The sequence below is a fragment of the Ochotona princeps genome, chromosome 11, assembly GCF_030435755.1.
Source record: "Ochotona princeps isolate mOchPri1 chromosome 11, mOchPri1.hap1, whole genome shotgun sequence".
In the NCBI taxonomy this organism is placed as follows: Eukaryota; Metazoa; Chordata; class Mammalia; order Lagomorpha; family Ochotonidae; genus Ochotona; species Ochotona princeps.
The window spans coordinates 49,800,706-49,817,754 of record NC_080842.1 but is presented as its reverse complement, the minus strand read 5'-3'; the positions used below and the strand labels follow the sequence as shown (position 1 = coordinate 49,817,754).

Sequence of the window (17,049 nt, the reverse complement as noted above, 5' to 3'; positions counted from 1 at the left end):
TGGTAGGGAATAGTTGAAAACATTATTTTTAATCCTGCAGAAAATAGGGACTTTTGTACCATGCATTTCGATAAAGACAGTAATAAAACTCTTCAGTTCTTTCAGGACTTCACTGGATCAATTGAGAACATTTAGAATGATCTAGAACAACATTTTCCAGATCGTGTCCCAAGGAATGAGATGGAAACAGTCTCTTGAAATAGCATGCTGAGCCCAAAGCTGGTAGCTGAGTGAGAAAAGTTTGAATAATTTTTTTAAAAAACTACAGATTGAGGTTTATAATGGTAGGGTTCGGTTTGTCCTACTGAGGGACATAGTTGGTGAACTTTCCCAAATTTGTTGGACTGTGGAACACAGTTTAACAACTACTGAACCTCCAGAAATGACTGCCTTTCTTGCAGGCAGTTCTTTGTATTACTTACAATGGATGTTTACTAGGAATTACAGAATGAAAAAAAAAAAGAATTCTACACTAATTAGTAAAGAGGAAACTGAAAATCATCTAAAAAGTCCTGGTTTTCATATGTTGTATAACAAAAAGAAGTAGTTAGTTCCCCCTTGAATTCTGTCTTCATGGTTCTTCTGCCAGTTACCATTGGATAAAAAGACCTCTATGTCATTTCCCCCTTCTGTGCTTCCAAAGGGTGGCTATGGAACAGACAAGGTTGAGGCAAGAAGCATTTCAACGGTGACTATAATGATTTATCCGTGAGTGTAAATATAGGATTGACATTTTCTTTGATCATAAGCTATTGTTACTAATAAGTTGAGTAATTATGTTTACTAATAATTTACTACTAAATCCTAAATTCCGTAGTCATAGGAGACTAGAACACAGAGTCCACAGTAGGAACCACGAAGGATCTGAAGGCTGGAAATGTGGGATTGTGCTGCTCCTGTGCAGGTTGTTTCCAGAGATTTAATGAGCCCCTCTGAACCTGTTTCCTTGTTTGTACAGACTAATGGCAATGCATAGTTCTTTCGTGGAATAAATATTGAGACTTTGTTAGGTCCTGGGAAGTTAAGAGTGCAAATGAAGTCGTATATCAAGAATCGTTTACTGGCTACACCTGCGGCTACACGTGTCCTATGCCTGGGTACAGAGGGCAAGAGTTTGAAGGGCAAGGAATAAATAATACCTTATCCAAGTGCATTTAGTTGCCGAGTTTCAGGGCGCAAGTGTTGAGAGCTGAGAAATTAGTCCCCAGTTTATTTGAATCCATTCAGTTCCTGTGTTTGGGTGATACAAAAGCATCTCCAAATGATGCCTTACCACATACAAGGTTGCCATTTTGAGAGTAACAGGAGGGTCCAAGCGATTCAAGGGTTTGCTGAGTATGTGAGGTGGGACAGGCTACATTCTGGCAACAGGAGACTCTCATATACCAGTGGTTTAAAACAGGAAAGGTTTCTTTCTGGCTGCCCACGCAGGGTCACCCTTGGAGTCCTGTCCTAGTGGTCATTGGAAGGCTGACTTGTCAGAGTCTCCATCTTGGCACACGCAGGGAAAGGATGCAGTGAGCTGTGCACTGGTTCTTCAGGGCTGTCCTGGGGCAGTCGCAATGGTGACTTCCATGCTACCTCACAAACAACTCGGGACTGCAGCCAACTTGAAGGAGAGGGGAAGTGAAGCTCCCTCATGTGCCCGAAGAAGAAAACTGGCAGTCTGTGCAGTGAGCCCCCCAAATGGGCTTCATAGTGTTGTGGTCTGCATGAATTGCATCCAAGTTCTTCTTCCCAGTGTTCCCCTCAGCAAAAAGAAAACAGCCTTTCTTTGTGTATGTGTGTGTTTAAACAGAATTATGCTAATGAGAATTGTAAAGATCCTTTGCTAATTTCAAATGGAATGTTTTCTAAAACCCCACAGTAAGATGAACTATTTTGGCCCAGTGAATTTCATCGTTTTAGAATTGTCCATTCAGGAAACACTTATTAAGTGTGTAAAAGGCATAATGTGTGTCTGGTGAGAATAGAAAGATGGTTGGGAGGTTTACAATTCCAAAAGAAAATAGCTTGAATTGAATTTTCTCTTTTTTAAAAAAGATTGATTTAGTTTTATTTGAAAGGCAGATTTTACAGAGGAGAGGCAAAGAGAGAGGTCTTCCATCCTCAAGTTTACTCTTCAGATGGCCACAGCAGCTGGAGCTGAGCCGATCTAAAGCCAGGAACCTCACTTGGGTCTTGCACATGGGTGCCAAGGCCCAAGGAATTGAGCCATCCTTCATTGCTTTCCTAGGCCATAAGCAGGGATCTGGATTGGAAATGGAGCAGCCAGGGCTCAAACCAGGGCCCATATGGGTTGCCAGCACCAGAGGTGGAGGGTAGGCTTGTCATGCCACTGTGCTGGACCCAAGTTCTCTCTCTCTTTATCTTTATGGCAACATTAGCAGGGTTTTTAAAAAGGGATTTACATATTTATTTGAAAGGCAAAGAGAAAGGGAGACAGCAACAACAAGCAAATCAGAGAGAGAGGTTGAGAGAAAGAGAGCTTCCATCCACCTGTTTACTCCCCAAATGATCACAACTGCCAGAGCTGATACAGGCTGAAGCCAGGAGCCTAGAACTCTGTCTGGGCTTCTGATGTGTGCTAGGAGCCCAAGTCATTGATCTGTATTCTTTCTTTCCCAGGCACATTAGCAGGGAACTGGATAAGCCTGGACTGGATATGGGATGCCGGTGTTGCCAACTGTAGTATAACCCACTGTGCTACAATCTTGGCCCCTAGTAGGATTTTTTTACTGTGATTAAAACCTGATTCATTCGCTATGTGTGTCTCTCTTAACACACATACACACACAGATACTTCAAAAGGTTAGTAAAAAAATTAAAATATAATGTTCATTTTGGTGCAGAAAAAATTCAGAACTCATGCACAATTTAAAAGATAAAATTTTAAAAGATAAAAATTGCATTTCCATGCGCTTTAAAAAAGATTTATTCATCTATTTGAAAGGCAGAGTGGTAAAGATTGGGGGGAAGGACAGAGAGATACTCCACCTGCTGACACACTCCCCAAAAGCCCACAGCATCTGGGATTGGGCCCAGCAGAAGCCAGGAGCCTGTAACACTGTCTGGGCCTCCTGAGGCGGGTGGCAAGGACCCAAGCACTTGGGTCATCACTTGCCGTCTTACAGGGTGCATTGGCAGAGCGGCAGGAACTGAAGCCCACGCTCTGACAAGGGGTTGCAAGTATCCCAAGCAGCTGCTTACCGTGCTGCACCACACTGTCTATCCCTTCCATAAACTTCTTGAAGACTTCTGATGTATATGTAGTGCTCCACTGTCCTCCTACCCCACCCCAACCCTCTGCTTTGTTTAGCCTTAAGGATTTTTTTTTTCATGACAAGTTACTCAGAATTGCTTCAGCTAGTGTAAGCCAAAAGAATGTTTTATTAGACAAGGAATAAAGCTTTTTGCCGCAGTTCAAAGAAGTTTAGCTGTGCCGTGGAGACAGCTGGCATCAGTAACAGCAAGTTGGGAGCTATGGTTACTTTCTCTCACGGTCTATATAATTTCTTGCCAGTTTCTCTCTTTGTACATATACTTCATCTGTTTTTCTCCCTGCTGAGTAAATTTGCTGTATTTAGCTTTGACATAGGCTTTCAAGTTCATGACACTTGAAAACAACCAGGAGCTTTCAGCAGTATAAGAGCAGACATGAAATTTCTGTTAACCACATTTGGCTAACCACTGTCGGAATGTGAAAATAATGGAATTGGCCAAAGTGTAAGAAGTTAGAGTAATTGGCAGCCTTACGGTGAGAAGGAGGCTGTTCTAATAGTTTGCAATGAAAGAAACCTGAAGTTAAAGAAACCTGAGATGCCTTCAGAGGGAAGGAAGTTTTACACAATTAACACCAGCTTGCAAGTTCTAGTAGTTCCAACTGCTAAGATCATCAGGATAGTAAAAGAGCACTGGAGCTGACTTGTATTTGCTGTATTTCCTCTCCCTGCATGTTTGCAAGTGCCATCTCCATTGGAATCCCTTAGTCTGTCCCTTCCTTTTCACCCAAGTTTACAGATCACTGCTGAATTGTCTTCGAACCAACCTCTCCCTCTGCTTCTCCTCCAGACTGATTATGTAGGAAAAAGGGTACACTGAATAGACTCCCTTGCTCCGCCCTTTTATACCAGCCAAGCTAAATATTTTGTATCTGTTTTTACTGTTTATTTGAAAGAGAGAGAAAGAGGGAGAGACAAAGGAATCTTCCAACTTCTGGTTAGCTCCCCAGATGACCACAGTGACCAAAGCTGGGTCAGGCTGAAGCCAGAAGCTTCATCTGGGTCCCCCACATGGGTGGCATGGGTGGCAGGAGACCAATCACTGAGGCCATCTTGTGCCACTTTTCCCAGCCATTGGCAGGGAGGAGAGCAGTGCTCTGGTGGGGAGCCCGCGTCACAGGCGGCTGTTTTACCTGTTCTCCCACAGTGCTTTAATATGCTGTTGTCATATCTTTCCAATATCTTGATCTGTGCTTATTCTCAATACTTTTCCCCCCATTTTCTATGTGTACTTAGCTTCTTTAGCAAAGATCCTGCTCTGGTTTGAATAGGATATGGCTCTTGGATTTATGCATGGGTTTAATCCCTGAAGGTTCAAATTAGTGGTACGAGGAGGGTAAAATTTAATCCTATGATGGTGCTCAGGAGGTGGATCTGGTGAGAGGTCCTTTGGTTATTGGAAGCCCTTGTAGGCAGTTCTCTCCAGCTAGGTTATAAGATAAACCTGAATGGAGTGCATCTGTCCTGTTGCTTCTTGGCCTGTCCCATGATTCTCTCCTTCCTAAAAACTGCTCAGCCCATCATCCTGCCTCACCAAGCTTCCACGCCACTGGGGCCTGCATGAAGCTGGACTGTGGGCCTCTGAAACAGTGAACCAAAGTAGACCTGGTTGCTCTGAAAGGCTAATTCAGTTCCCTTGCATTCTCCCCCCGCCTTAAGGTTTATATACTTGAAAACAAGAGTTACAGAAAAAGGAAGAGACAGAGATCTTCCATTCACTGGTTCACTCCTCAAATAGCTGAAACAGCTAGGGCTGGGCCAGGTGGAAGCCAGGAGCCTGAGTTCCATCCAGCTCTCCCATGTGGTGCTGTGGTGTGAGGGGGAAGCTCCTACCTGTGATGCCAGCATCTCATGCACACTGGTTCCAGTCACACTGGAACCTCTTCTGATCCCACTGCTCTATGCTCCATTTCTGATCCAACTCCCTGCTAATCTGCCTGGGAAAGCGGTAGGGACAGTGCAAGTGCTTGGGCCTTTGCATCCACGTGCGAGACCTGGAAGAAGCTCCTAGTTTCAGATCAGCGCAGCTCTGGCCATTGTAGCCACTGGGGAGTGAACTAGTGCATGGAAGCGCTCTCTCTCTCTCCTGTAACTTTGCCTTTGAAATAATAATAATAATAAACCCAAAAAGCAAAAAACGCTCACACTGTTATTATCCACAATGGCTTTCATTTGGAAAGTATTTAGTAATAATTGTTTTGCTTAGTTTTAAGTCTAATGCTAAATTATGACGCAGTTCGGGAGGAGAGGTAAGCTGAAAATGTAGGTAGTAACCACTAGATCAGTAAAAATCCTGGATTTTATACTTAAAATCATAATTTTGATCATCTTGAAGATAAAAACAAGAAATAAAAGTTTAAAATAGAACAACGTAGTCAAGAATTGCATTTCAGAAGGTTGTTTTGATGGTAGTGTGGACAGTAGATAAGAGGATTTAGGCTCACAGTTGACACCTTCATTTCAGCTTAATATATGCCAGTCTTTGTGGGAAATATTTCTCTGACAAGTGGAAAGAAGGAATACTCGGTTTGAGGCTCTCCGATGCTCACAGGTTCAGCAAGGTCCCTTAACAGTTGTTCCCCTAACCCTGTTTGCCATCGCCTCCCCCAGTGAAGGCTGGGAGGACTGTGCTGAAGGACCTTCTAAGGAAAATGGGTGTGATCAAATGTATGATTAGCACTAAAATTCTTGATTTGACTAGTTTCCACTGAGCTGCAGATGAATTAACATGCCCCATTTTGCCTTTACCTGGAATTCAGTTACGGAACAGTTTATTGATGGCTTTCTTTTTAAAGCCTGGTTTTAGGGCAATGCCAAGTTTTTTTAATAACTGGTTTAATTACCATTTGTAGTGATTAACCATTTCCAGTTATAAGCAGCCTAGGGTGATCCGCATTTTCTCTTCCCTTAGCTTTCTCTGTCCTTCAGGATGTTTCTCTTCCCAACTTAACACTGCTCTAGTTTAAGTGTATAATTTACAAACTGGTCCTGCAACAGAGTCAGGCTTCTCTGAGATTGGCTTATTGCAAGAACCCAGGCTGCTCTGTGTCCACAGAGCGCTGATGACTTCCCACCCCAACCCTGTCAAGCTACGTGGAAGACAGAAGCACTTTTGGATTTGGTTCAGGTCCATAAAAGACCAAATTATGGTTATCCAGATTGTTACTTTTTATGACCCATAATTCAGTTGGGTGTCTCACCAAATATAATGGACCAGCCAAGATTTCACAGTGCTTTCCCATCATCTGGGTGGTATTTCAGTTTTCATACTGGCGCTGCAGCAGATACATATTCTAAGGTGCACGTAGCATTGAAACTGTGTGTGCGTGTGTGTGACCAGTCATCCAGCCAGAGACTGTTTCAAAAGCCAATCGTTGGTTATAATCATGTGCTAGTCATTATGATATCAACTATAACTTTTACAGATGAGCTTGTACAATCTGTTTAACTCATTTTTAGAATGTTCATTGCTTGAGTACCAGATATTGGTATACATCTTTTAGAAATGGAAATATACTTTTAATAAGTAACTTTGGGTCAGTACTTGCTCTGTAAGGAAGAGTGGCAGAAGCTGAAAGGAAACTGAGTAGGGAGACGTCTTGTGAAGCCCTTGTGTTTGAATAAGGATCGTTTTGGCAGTTGATTGCATTTATCATATTCTGTTGTAAAAGGAAGTTTTCTCCAAGTATACTGTATTTATGTCAGGATCTTAATGGCTTTACTTTGGTCACATCTTAGTGGCAACAAATGTGTCTGTGCTGTGCTGCTCTCCTAGGCCTCTCACCTTGCACAAGTCAGCTGTCCTGAGTTGATGTCCTCATTTGTGCAGTATAAATAACAGCTACTCACCTGCCTCTCAGACAGGTTGTGAGTAGCACGTAGAAGTATTTTGAAAGCAAGGGGCAGTGAGGTATACTGTAAGTATATAGTCTTTAGCATTGGTCCTGGATTCAAATTAAACGCTGGTACTCATCAAATGTAGGTGCCGGGCCCGGTGGCTTGGCCTAGTGGCTAAAGTCCTCGCCTTGAAAGCCCCGGGATCCCATATGGGCACCGGTTCTAATCCCGGCAGCTCCACTTCCCATCCAGCTCCCTGCTTGTGGCCTGGGAAAGCAGTTGAGGACGGCCCAATGCATTGGGACCCTGCACCCGCGTGGGAGACCTGGAAGAGGTTCCTGGTTCCTGGCTCCTGGCTTCGGATCGGCGCACCAGCCCGTTGCGCCTCACTTGGGGAGTGAAACATTGGATGGAAGATCTTCCTCTCTGTCTCTCCTCCTCTCTGTATATCCGGCTTTCCAAAAATAATAAAATCTTAAAAAAAAAAAAAAAATGTAGGTGCCGAGGCAAGTCACTTAACCTCATTTCACACCAGCATTCTCATCCACAGGTGGGGAGAATAATCTCTTCTCCAGGCTTTTCTCCCGACCACTCAAATTGTAACTCAATGTTAAAGTATTTACATGTTATCCTGTGCACTTAGGCATTTAAGAAGCTGCTGTTAGAAATCCAGACCCTTACTCAAGACTTAGACATGCTGTTTATACAATCCCTATCCTGGTGAAAACGGAAGATCCAGGAGCTGAAATGACTTGCCCAGATTCCACAGCTGCTGATGAGTGGCTTAGCTATTGATTGCTTCTTCCTGATCCCATCATTTAGGAGTCCTTTAATAGGTGACGAGGTGGGATGCTGACAACAGAGGACCTCTCAGCCAGCTTCCTCTGAACTCTCGTGTAGCTTTAGCCTGATGTACAATATTTCCTCCATGAATTGTACTTAATGGTCCCCAAGGCCAGCTGCATGCTCATGGTTAAGTAGGTTGCTCCGTGGCTGCTCATGTTGGTGCTTGCCTGATGAGTACTTTCCAAAAGTTGGCTGTGTTTATTCATAAACCTGTCTTAACAGTTTTATCTTGCAATAATTATAAAACATTAGTGGGGCCAGTGTTGTGTTGTCATGGTCTTAGCTTCTGTTTATGATGCCTATTCTCCCACGTCAGAGTGACATTTGAAGCCCAGCTGCTCAGCTTCTGATCCAGGTCCTGGTAATGTGCCTGAGATAGCAATTGGTAATGCCGAGGTATTTGTGTCCCTGCCACCCATCTGGGAGAATCGGATGGAATTCCTGCCTCCTGATCTCCTCCTGGCCCGGCCCTGGCCATTGCAGACATTTGAGGAGTGAGCCAGCAGGCAGAAGAACATTTCTGTCTCTCTCCCTCTCTGTCATGCTGCTTTCAAATAAATTTTTAAAATTAATGCACATGTAAATTGCTTGTAAAAAGAATTCTTTCTATGAAACGTCAGATGCTTTGGGATATTAGTATGAGTTTCTAAAAAATTGATGTGGAATCAGAAAGGCTAGTTGACTGTGAAAGTCTAGTGGGGGAAGGGAGAGGGTCCCACACTGTAGTGTGTGAGTAAAGCCACCACCAACAGTGCCAGCATCCCATATGGTCACTGGTTTGAGTCCTGGATGCTCCACTTCCAGTCCAGCCCTGCTGATGTGCCTAGCAAAGCAACAGAAGAGAGCTCCAAAGCTTGGGCCTCTGCACACACATGGGAGACCCAGATGAAGCTCCTGGCTTTGCTCTGGCCTAGCTCCAGCTGTGGTAGCCATTTGGAGAGTGAACCAGCATATGGAAATTTGTTTCTCTTTCTCTGTGTAAATAATCCTGCCTTTGAAATCAGTCTGTTTTTGGAAATGATTGTGGAAGACTCATCAAAGCCTAAAACAATGGCTGCCAGGAACTAGTAACAGCTCTGTACTCCTCAGGCCATTTGTAGTAAGGAATAGAGGAGTTGTACCACAGTGTGAGTGAACCACCCCACTGAGCACAGCAGCTCAGCTGGTTTGTGTTGCCTTTATAAGACGTTATCCTAGAAGAAAGCAGTGCTTCACTGACAGCCTGGCACCACTTTTCCCAGTAGTGGACAGACCAGTGGTCTAATGGATTCTGTGTGCTTTTTCTCATTCTCATTCTATTAATAGAAACTCTAAGTGGAAATCATACATGATGAATCATTATGAGCATGGCTTCGGCAAGATAGAGGACCCAAACTCAGTCAGAGACTTACATCAAATTCATGACATTAACCTCATGGGAAGGATTTATGAATAAGTGTGCATTTATGTGTTCCAGTTAAAATAACATTGTTCAGGGTATATAAGTATCATTATAGGGGCTGTGCACTGTTCCCAGGCCTCCAGATTGGCTGGAAGTATATCTTTGATTTCAGGAGCTATTGAAGCTCCCCCTGCTATCTTAGGTTATCATTCACATAACTAGTATGTCCTTGTGATGCTCCATTGCAATTTTTTAAATGTCAATAATGTAAGTGCCTTAAAAGCTGTAGTCCTTGCCATAATTTGACATTGCCAATCCAAAGGAGATAGTGATAATAAATAAGTAGTTTTGATAAAATTTATTGAGCTATTTGAGCAAGTAGTTTAGATTTTGTAGGATCATGTGGGTAAATGGACATAACGTACTTTTTTATTCTTTGTTATTTATTTTTATTGGAAAGGTAGATTTATAGAGAGGAGAAACAGAAAGATCTTTCTCCTGCTGGTTCACTCACCAGATGGCTGCAACAGCCAGAGCTGAGTTGATCCAAAGCCAGGAGCCTCTTCTGAGTCTCCCATACAGATACAGGGTCCCAAGGATTTGGGCCATCCTCCACTGCTTTCCCAGGCCACAAGCAGGGAATTTGATGGGAAGTAGAGCATCTACTGGCATCTATACGGGATCCCACCATAAGCAGGTGGGAGATTAGCCAATTGAACCACTGCACTGGACCCCAAGATTCATTTATTTTACATGAAAAAGTAAGAGAGAGAGATCTTTTATCCACTGGTTCACTCCCTAAATGGCCGTAATGGCTGGAGCTGAACCAATTTAAAGGCAAGAGCTTCTTCTGGAACTTCCATATGGGCTCAGGTGTTTGAGCCATCTTCCACCATTTTCTCAAGCCATAAGCAAGAAGCTGTATGGGAAGTGGAGAAGCTGGTATATGAACCAGCATTCATATGGGATGTGGTGCTATAGACGGAGGATTTACTTGCTATGCTACCACGTTGGCCCTAACATAATGTACTTTAAAGATTAAAACATACTCATGGTTTTTTTTGCCTTCATTTATGGATATATATCAGTGTTTTTAATTGGGGAAAACAAAGCAATAGAATCTATTAGATGGCTTTTATTCTAGAATCATACTTCAGTTTTCAGTATAGTGTCTGTCCATTTTTGGTAGCTTGTGATCAACTATTATATTTACAAAGGTAATCTTTGAGCTTGTTGGAGCTGAATTTAAATTTGTTACTTAGAATATGTTTACTGATTAAGTCAGATTATTTCCCAATTTTTTTGGTAAGATTTATTTTATTCTTATTGGAAAGGCAGATCCAAGAGAGAAGGAGATATATAGAGAAAGATCTTCCATCCACTGGTTCACTCACTAAGTGACCACAATGGCCAGAACTGAGCCAGTCTGAAGCTAGGAACTTCTTCTGGGTCCCCTAAGCAGATGCAGGGTCCCAGGGCCGTGGGTGATCTTCCACTGCCCTCCTATTCCAAGTAGGGAGCTGCATGGGAAGTGGAACAACTGGGACATAAACTGTTGTCTGCATGGGATCCTGGCATGTGCAAGACAAGGATTTTAGCCACTAAGTCATTGCCACAGCCCTATTCCCCAGTTTTTAACAACATGAAAGATTTAACACTGCTGGAGGCCTTAATTTCAAAGTGTATTCTTAGTCTTTTTAATTACAAAAGAAATTTTGATGTGTTTGTTGTAACTAGTGACAAGAATGCAAAGATAACCAGTGCTAACAACCTGGAGTTCGTCTGTCAATACTGTTCTGATTTCTGAAGTCGAATTTTTGATATCATAGATTACTTTGAAATGTAAACTACATAACAATTATTGGCCAGCATTCCTAAGCCATTCGATTGTTAAATATGATTAAAACCAAACTTGGCCAAAATAGAATCAACCTGTCTGAAACTATGTACTTCCTTCCTTAGTTGTGTTAACCCTGCCATTTTTCTTCCCGTCACCTAGGTTGGAAAATGCTGTTCTCTGTGATGTCTTCCTGTCTACTTGCCACAGTTTTCCTCTGAGGTTTGTGTCCAATATTTTTAACATCAGTTTTCCTTTCAGATCTCCTTATAACCCAATTTAAATTGTACCTTTTCCACACAGTTTTCCCCCAATACTGTCTTGCCTCACAAAATCCTTTTTCATCACTGCCCTGTTCATACCACTGAATCCTTAGGAACCTCCTCTTCACCCACCTGAAGGATACACTTGTTGATCATTCAGTAAGAGTTTCCCTCAAGACCTTCTGCTGGATTTTAAGGTGGCTGAAGTCAAGGTCTGTGCCATTACTTTCTTTGGTTGTGTTGTGATTTAAATTCAGTAAGCCTTTGAATACCATGCATTGTATAAGTTGTTAAGGACATGGCATTCCCTTTCCTGATGGATACGTTCAACATGTACTGAATTTACATAAATACAAATTTTTATTGCATTAATAGTGTTTGCCTTCTGTGAAGTGGAAGAAGAGGTGCAGAAAATCTGGTATATCTCTGACATTAAAGTTAAGGTGAAGTAAAAGCAAATCTCTTTTCTAGCGTAGGTAAATAACCCATATGCTCTTCTATCATATGTTTTTAAATGTTAAGAGGAGCTTATATGTTAGTGGAATTATACTAGTGTTCAGATTTTTAAAATAAGCCAAATTATGAATGTTTGATATGCAGTATATCCTATACACTTAAAACTGTAGGAGTGGACCCATAATGATCACTCGTATAAACTAGATGTCAGATAGCTGTGCTTTAAATTGTCACGAGGGCCAAGTGTTTAGTTTGGCAGGCCAGCCAAGTCCCATGTTGGAATACCTGGGTTAGATTTCACTTCTGCTCCTGATTCCAGCTTCCAGCTTCCTCTAGTGGGGACCTTGAGAAGCAGTGTGAAGAGTCAGTTGGATTGCTGCTACCCATGTGGGATACATGGATTGAGTTTACTGTTGCCTGCTTGACATCCTCGTCCCGCAGGCCCTTTCTTGGCTTTTGGGGAATAAACCAGCAGATGGACGGCTTCTTTGTCCTCTCTTAGTTACATTAAGTGAACTCATCTACACTCTGTCCTAAATCATTCCTGTGTTGCTATCTCAATACTGCATAATATCAATTTTAAAATCATAGACTAAAACTTGAATAGACTTGAAGTAGAAATGGCAGGTAGGTTCCTTAATTATTCTTGAAAAAATATATTCATAATTGACTTAGATTATACTATCTTAAATAATGCATGAATTTTGTATCTCAAGTTTAAAGTTGAGCAAGGTTATTCAAATAAAAGAAGTAAAAAATGCAAATTTATAATCAGTTTGAAGACATTTTGTCAGTTTGTGCAGACATCTGCTTTGTAGATATTGGGCTTCAAAGTGATAGAATTTTATACCTTAAGAATTAGTTAGGGGTCCGGCACAGTAGCCTGGTGGCTGAAGTCTTCACCTTCCGCATGCCAGGATCCTATATGGGTATCGATTCTGGTCCCGCAGCCCCACTTCCCATTCAGCTCCCTGCTTGTGGTCTGGGAAAGCAATGGAGGATGCCCAAAGCCTTGGGACTCTGTACCCGTGTGGGAGACCCGGAGGAAGCTCTTGGCTCCTGCCTTCGAAACAGCTCAGCTCCAGTCACTGAGGCCACTTGGGGAGTGAATTATCGGGTGGAAGATCATCTTCTCTGTCTCTCCTTCTATGTATATCTGACTTTCCAATAAAAATAAATAACTCTTTTTTTAAAAAAAGAATGAGTGAGAAAAAAATCAGAGCAAAATACTGAAAAGATTTTATCATCAGAGGTAAATGTTTCTCTAATTTTTTTAAAAAAATCACATTCTTTATTACTGTATGCACTGTAAGTGTATATTCTTTGTATTGTTCTTATAATTGTTGGATTCATTCAGTCATTGGAGAAATGTTTGAGCACCTGCGGTATGCAAAGAGCTGAGGCTCCAGTGATGAACGCCAGCGAAGCTCTGGTCAAGCTTACTCTACAGTGAGGACAAAGACAGGGACAGTGGAGCTGTGATGGTGGTACCTGCTCTGAAAGAAGTGAAGAAGGCCAGGAGAAGAGGAAATGATGAGCAGTCTCACCTGCATAGTCAGGGAGGAGCATTTTGATAATTGAACAATGTAGTTTGTGTTAAATGAGAGGCAGGCAGAAATCTCTCATCCACTGGTTCACGTCCCAGATGCCCACAGCTGCTGGAACACAGTCCAGGTCTTGCACGTGGTGGCAAGCAAACAATCCCGTGAGCCATTGCTGCCTCCCAGGGTTTGCACTGGTGAAAAGCCAGTGTCAGAGGCAGAAGCTGGTACTGAACCCAGGCACTCCATTTGGGACACAGGTATCTTATTTTTTTTTTCAAGATTTATTTATTTTTATTGGAAAGGCAAATACACAGAAAGAAGGAGAGACAGAGAGGAAGATCTTCCATCTGCTGATTCACTTCCCAAGTTGCCGCAATGGCCGGAACTGAGCTGATCTGAAGCCAGAAGCCAAAAGCCAGAAGCCAGGAGCTTCTTCCGGGTCTCCCATGCCAGTGCAGGGTCCCAAGGCTTTGGGCCATCCTCAACTGCTTTCCCAGGCCACAAGCAGGGAGCTGGATGGGAAGCCGGGGTGCCAGGATTAGAACCGGTGCCCATATGGGACCCCAGTGTGTGCAAGGTGAGGACTTTTGTCACTAGGTCACCGCACCAGGCCCAGGACACAGGTGTCTTAACCACTAGTCTAAACACTCATTTCCTGTTGTTGTAATTTTTAGTATGTGTTGATCTTTTATAATAAGTACTTCCTAGGCAATTATTTATACCTGTATAAATTTTTAAGTACAACAGTTTGTTGTTGGGCCAAAGTTGATGGAACATGAGAAAGAGTGGTTGAATTAATGGGGGAATTCTGGGACATAAGACACTTCAACACTTAGATTTACTATATATTTTTCATAAAGAAAATATAAATATTAAAAACTCCTATAAATCAGATGATAGACAATAGGAAAAATATTTCATAGAGGAGAGCCAAGTGACTAGTAAATACAAAAAACTACTCAACTGCATTGGTAATCAATGAACTCTGAGGGAAAACCAAGTGGGATACAGCTGCACTGCCAGCAGAATGACTAATACTAAAGATGCCAGTGTTCGTTAGTTGTGGGGTGACTAGAATTCTCATGTTCTGCCCGTAGGACTGTAAATTGTTAGCAACCACGGAGGAACATATGACCTGGTGGTTTTATTTCTATTCCATGTCCAAGCAGACACACACACTCACACACACATACCACAAACACATGTCCAAGATTGTAGTCACATTTTTTTTGTAAGTGTCAAATAGAAACAACCTAAATGTCATTCAGTAGAATGGTTTTGGTCATTAGATAGTTATAAGTGGAATACTGTATGTCTGTGAAGTCCCTATCAGTTGCCATAGAAAATAAGAGGTTCATTTCAAAACAGTGATTAACAGAATACATCAGGAAGTTTTGAAGCAGATAAAACTAATCACTGCTGAGGGCAGTGGTTGCCTTTGGGCAAGCACGGGAGGCTGACTCTTTGAATGCTTTCTATAATCGCCCAGGTTCTGAACCTGGATGGAGAGTGGATGGTTCAGTTCATATTCTGGCAATTCATTGAGACCACCACACTTTACTGTTGTATGTTAAATTCTAATTTTGAAATGTTTTTTAGAGGAATAGGTACTAGTTCTTATCAGTCTGAAAAAATATTCAGGCAACAACAAGAGAGTTAGTGTCTCCAATAAACAAACCATCTTGGTGATAAGGAACAGACAAATGCTCAAGAGAGAAATCTGCAAAGGGCCTAGCACAATGGCCGAGTGACTAAATCCTTGTCTTGCAAGCACTAGGATCCCATATGGGTGCCTGTTGCTATCCCGGATGCTCCACTTCCCATCCAGCTCCCTGCTTGTGGCCTAGGAAAGCAGGAGTGGGTGGTCCTTCAAAGCCTTGGGACCCTGCACCCATACAGGAGACCCAGAGGAAGCTCCTGGCTCCTAGCTTCGGATCAACGTAGCTCCGGCCGTTGCAGCCACTAGGAGAGTGAACCAGCAGATTGAAGATATTTCTGTCTCTATTCCTCTGTAAATCTGCTTTCCTAAATAAATAAACAAGTCTTTAAAAAATAAAGGAAAAGAAGAGATTGGCAAAGAATATAGGTAGCTCAGAAAGCAAGAAGTCAAAATGGCCCGTAAACCGATAAAAATAGGTTCAAGGCCAGTAGTTAAAAATCATTATTATTATGTTTAGAAGAAGAATTATACTAATTGCCAGTTGTAGGATCTATGAAAATAGAAGGGAAAGGTCACTCATTTTACTTGTGAAAATGTGTCTGATGAATGTTAAACCATTGACTGAAAACACAAACCTTAAAAAAGGAACTCCATTTTTGGGAATAAATCCAAGATAAAGCCTCAAAGGGTGTTTATTTCAGCATTATTTTAATAGCAAAAAACTCAAGCTAGACATTAGCCCAATATTCCTATTACCAGGGAAATAGGTTATTTTACAATTTATAATAATAGGTTATTTTACAATTATGAAATAGATTTATATATATATATAATTAAGTGACAAAAGCAAAATGTCAAAAAGATGTGCAGTGTGATCTCTTAATAGTAAAACTCCTGTGAATGTGTGTACACAAGTTTGTATCTAATGCAAGTGGGATAAGGCATGAAATGATATACCCAGAGCCTTCCGCTTTGATTACTGAAGATAGCAAGTGGATGAGGGCTGACAAGATGATCGCATTGAGAAGTCCTTTCAGGGTAAAAGGGTGTGTGTGTGTGTGTGTGACCAAACCCATGACCATGATACTGATGGTTAAAATGCTTCTATTTGGGACTTTGCCTAACAAAAATCCTGGTTTCCCTTTAAAATCAGAGCCTGTTGCAGTGACTGAATTACCTGTATGGTTAGTTTACTCAGAAGAGCTATTCCATTAGAGATTTGTGTTCAACATGTTTCTTACAATGGTGAAAATGGTCTTTGTTCTCATGGCAATATGGTATGGTTTTTGGTTTTTTTTTTGAAAGATTTATTATTATTGGAAAGCCGGATATACAGAGAGGAGGAGAGACAGAGAGGAAGATCTTCCATCCGATGATTCACTCCCCAAGTGAGCTCGATGCCCGCCGATCCGAAGCCGGGAACCAGGAACCTCTTCTGGGTCTCTCACGCGGGTGCAGGGTCCCAAAGCCTTGGGCCGTCCTCGACTGCTTTCCCAGGCCACAAGCAGAGAGCTGGATGGGAAGTGGAGCTGCCGGGATTAGAACCGGTGCCCATATGGGATCCCGGGGCGTTCAAGGCGAGGACTTTAGCCACTAGGCCACAGCGCAGGGCCCAATATGGTATGGTTTAACACTTTAACATTCACTTCTCCTTAAGTCTTTGAGCTTCTTGTGGAGAATTATGTTGACGTCTGTCTCAGTGGCAATTACCAAAGGCCAGTGTTAGGTTCAGTTCCAATCAGTCAAACAGCAAAAACAATTACAATCTCTCCTAGCTGTTTGAGTTGGCACTTGATGTAATTAGAATCCCTGGTAAGTGCTCTCACATTGATTGTGTGAATCCAATTTCAAGTTTTATTTATATAAAATTATATTGCAATTTTTCTTCTGTGAAATATTTATCCTTTCTTTAAGACTGTAAATTTAAGATGATATAAAAGCAAG

General features: G+C 42.0%; 1 protein-coding gene across 3 annotated transcripts in view; it reads left to right on the top strand.

The window, feature by feature from the left end:
• The window catches only part of KLHL5 (kelch like family member 5), a 68,753-nt gene that overhangs the window by 1,517 nt on the left and 50,187 nt on the right, over positions 1-17,049 (top strand). Inside the window, exon 2 of one of the 3 annotated variants that reach the window (XM_058670191.1) lies at positions 11,345-11,404. The exons of 1 other annotated variant lie outside the window; for it this stretch is intronic. The gene's annotated coding sequence lies outside the window, so the exon portion shown is untranslated. Of the gene's footprint in view, positions 1-11,344; positions 11,405-11,568; positions 11,658-17,049 lie in introns of those variants that run through there. One more of the 3 variants, XM_058670190.1, reaches the window with a different exon arrangement.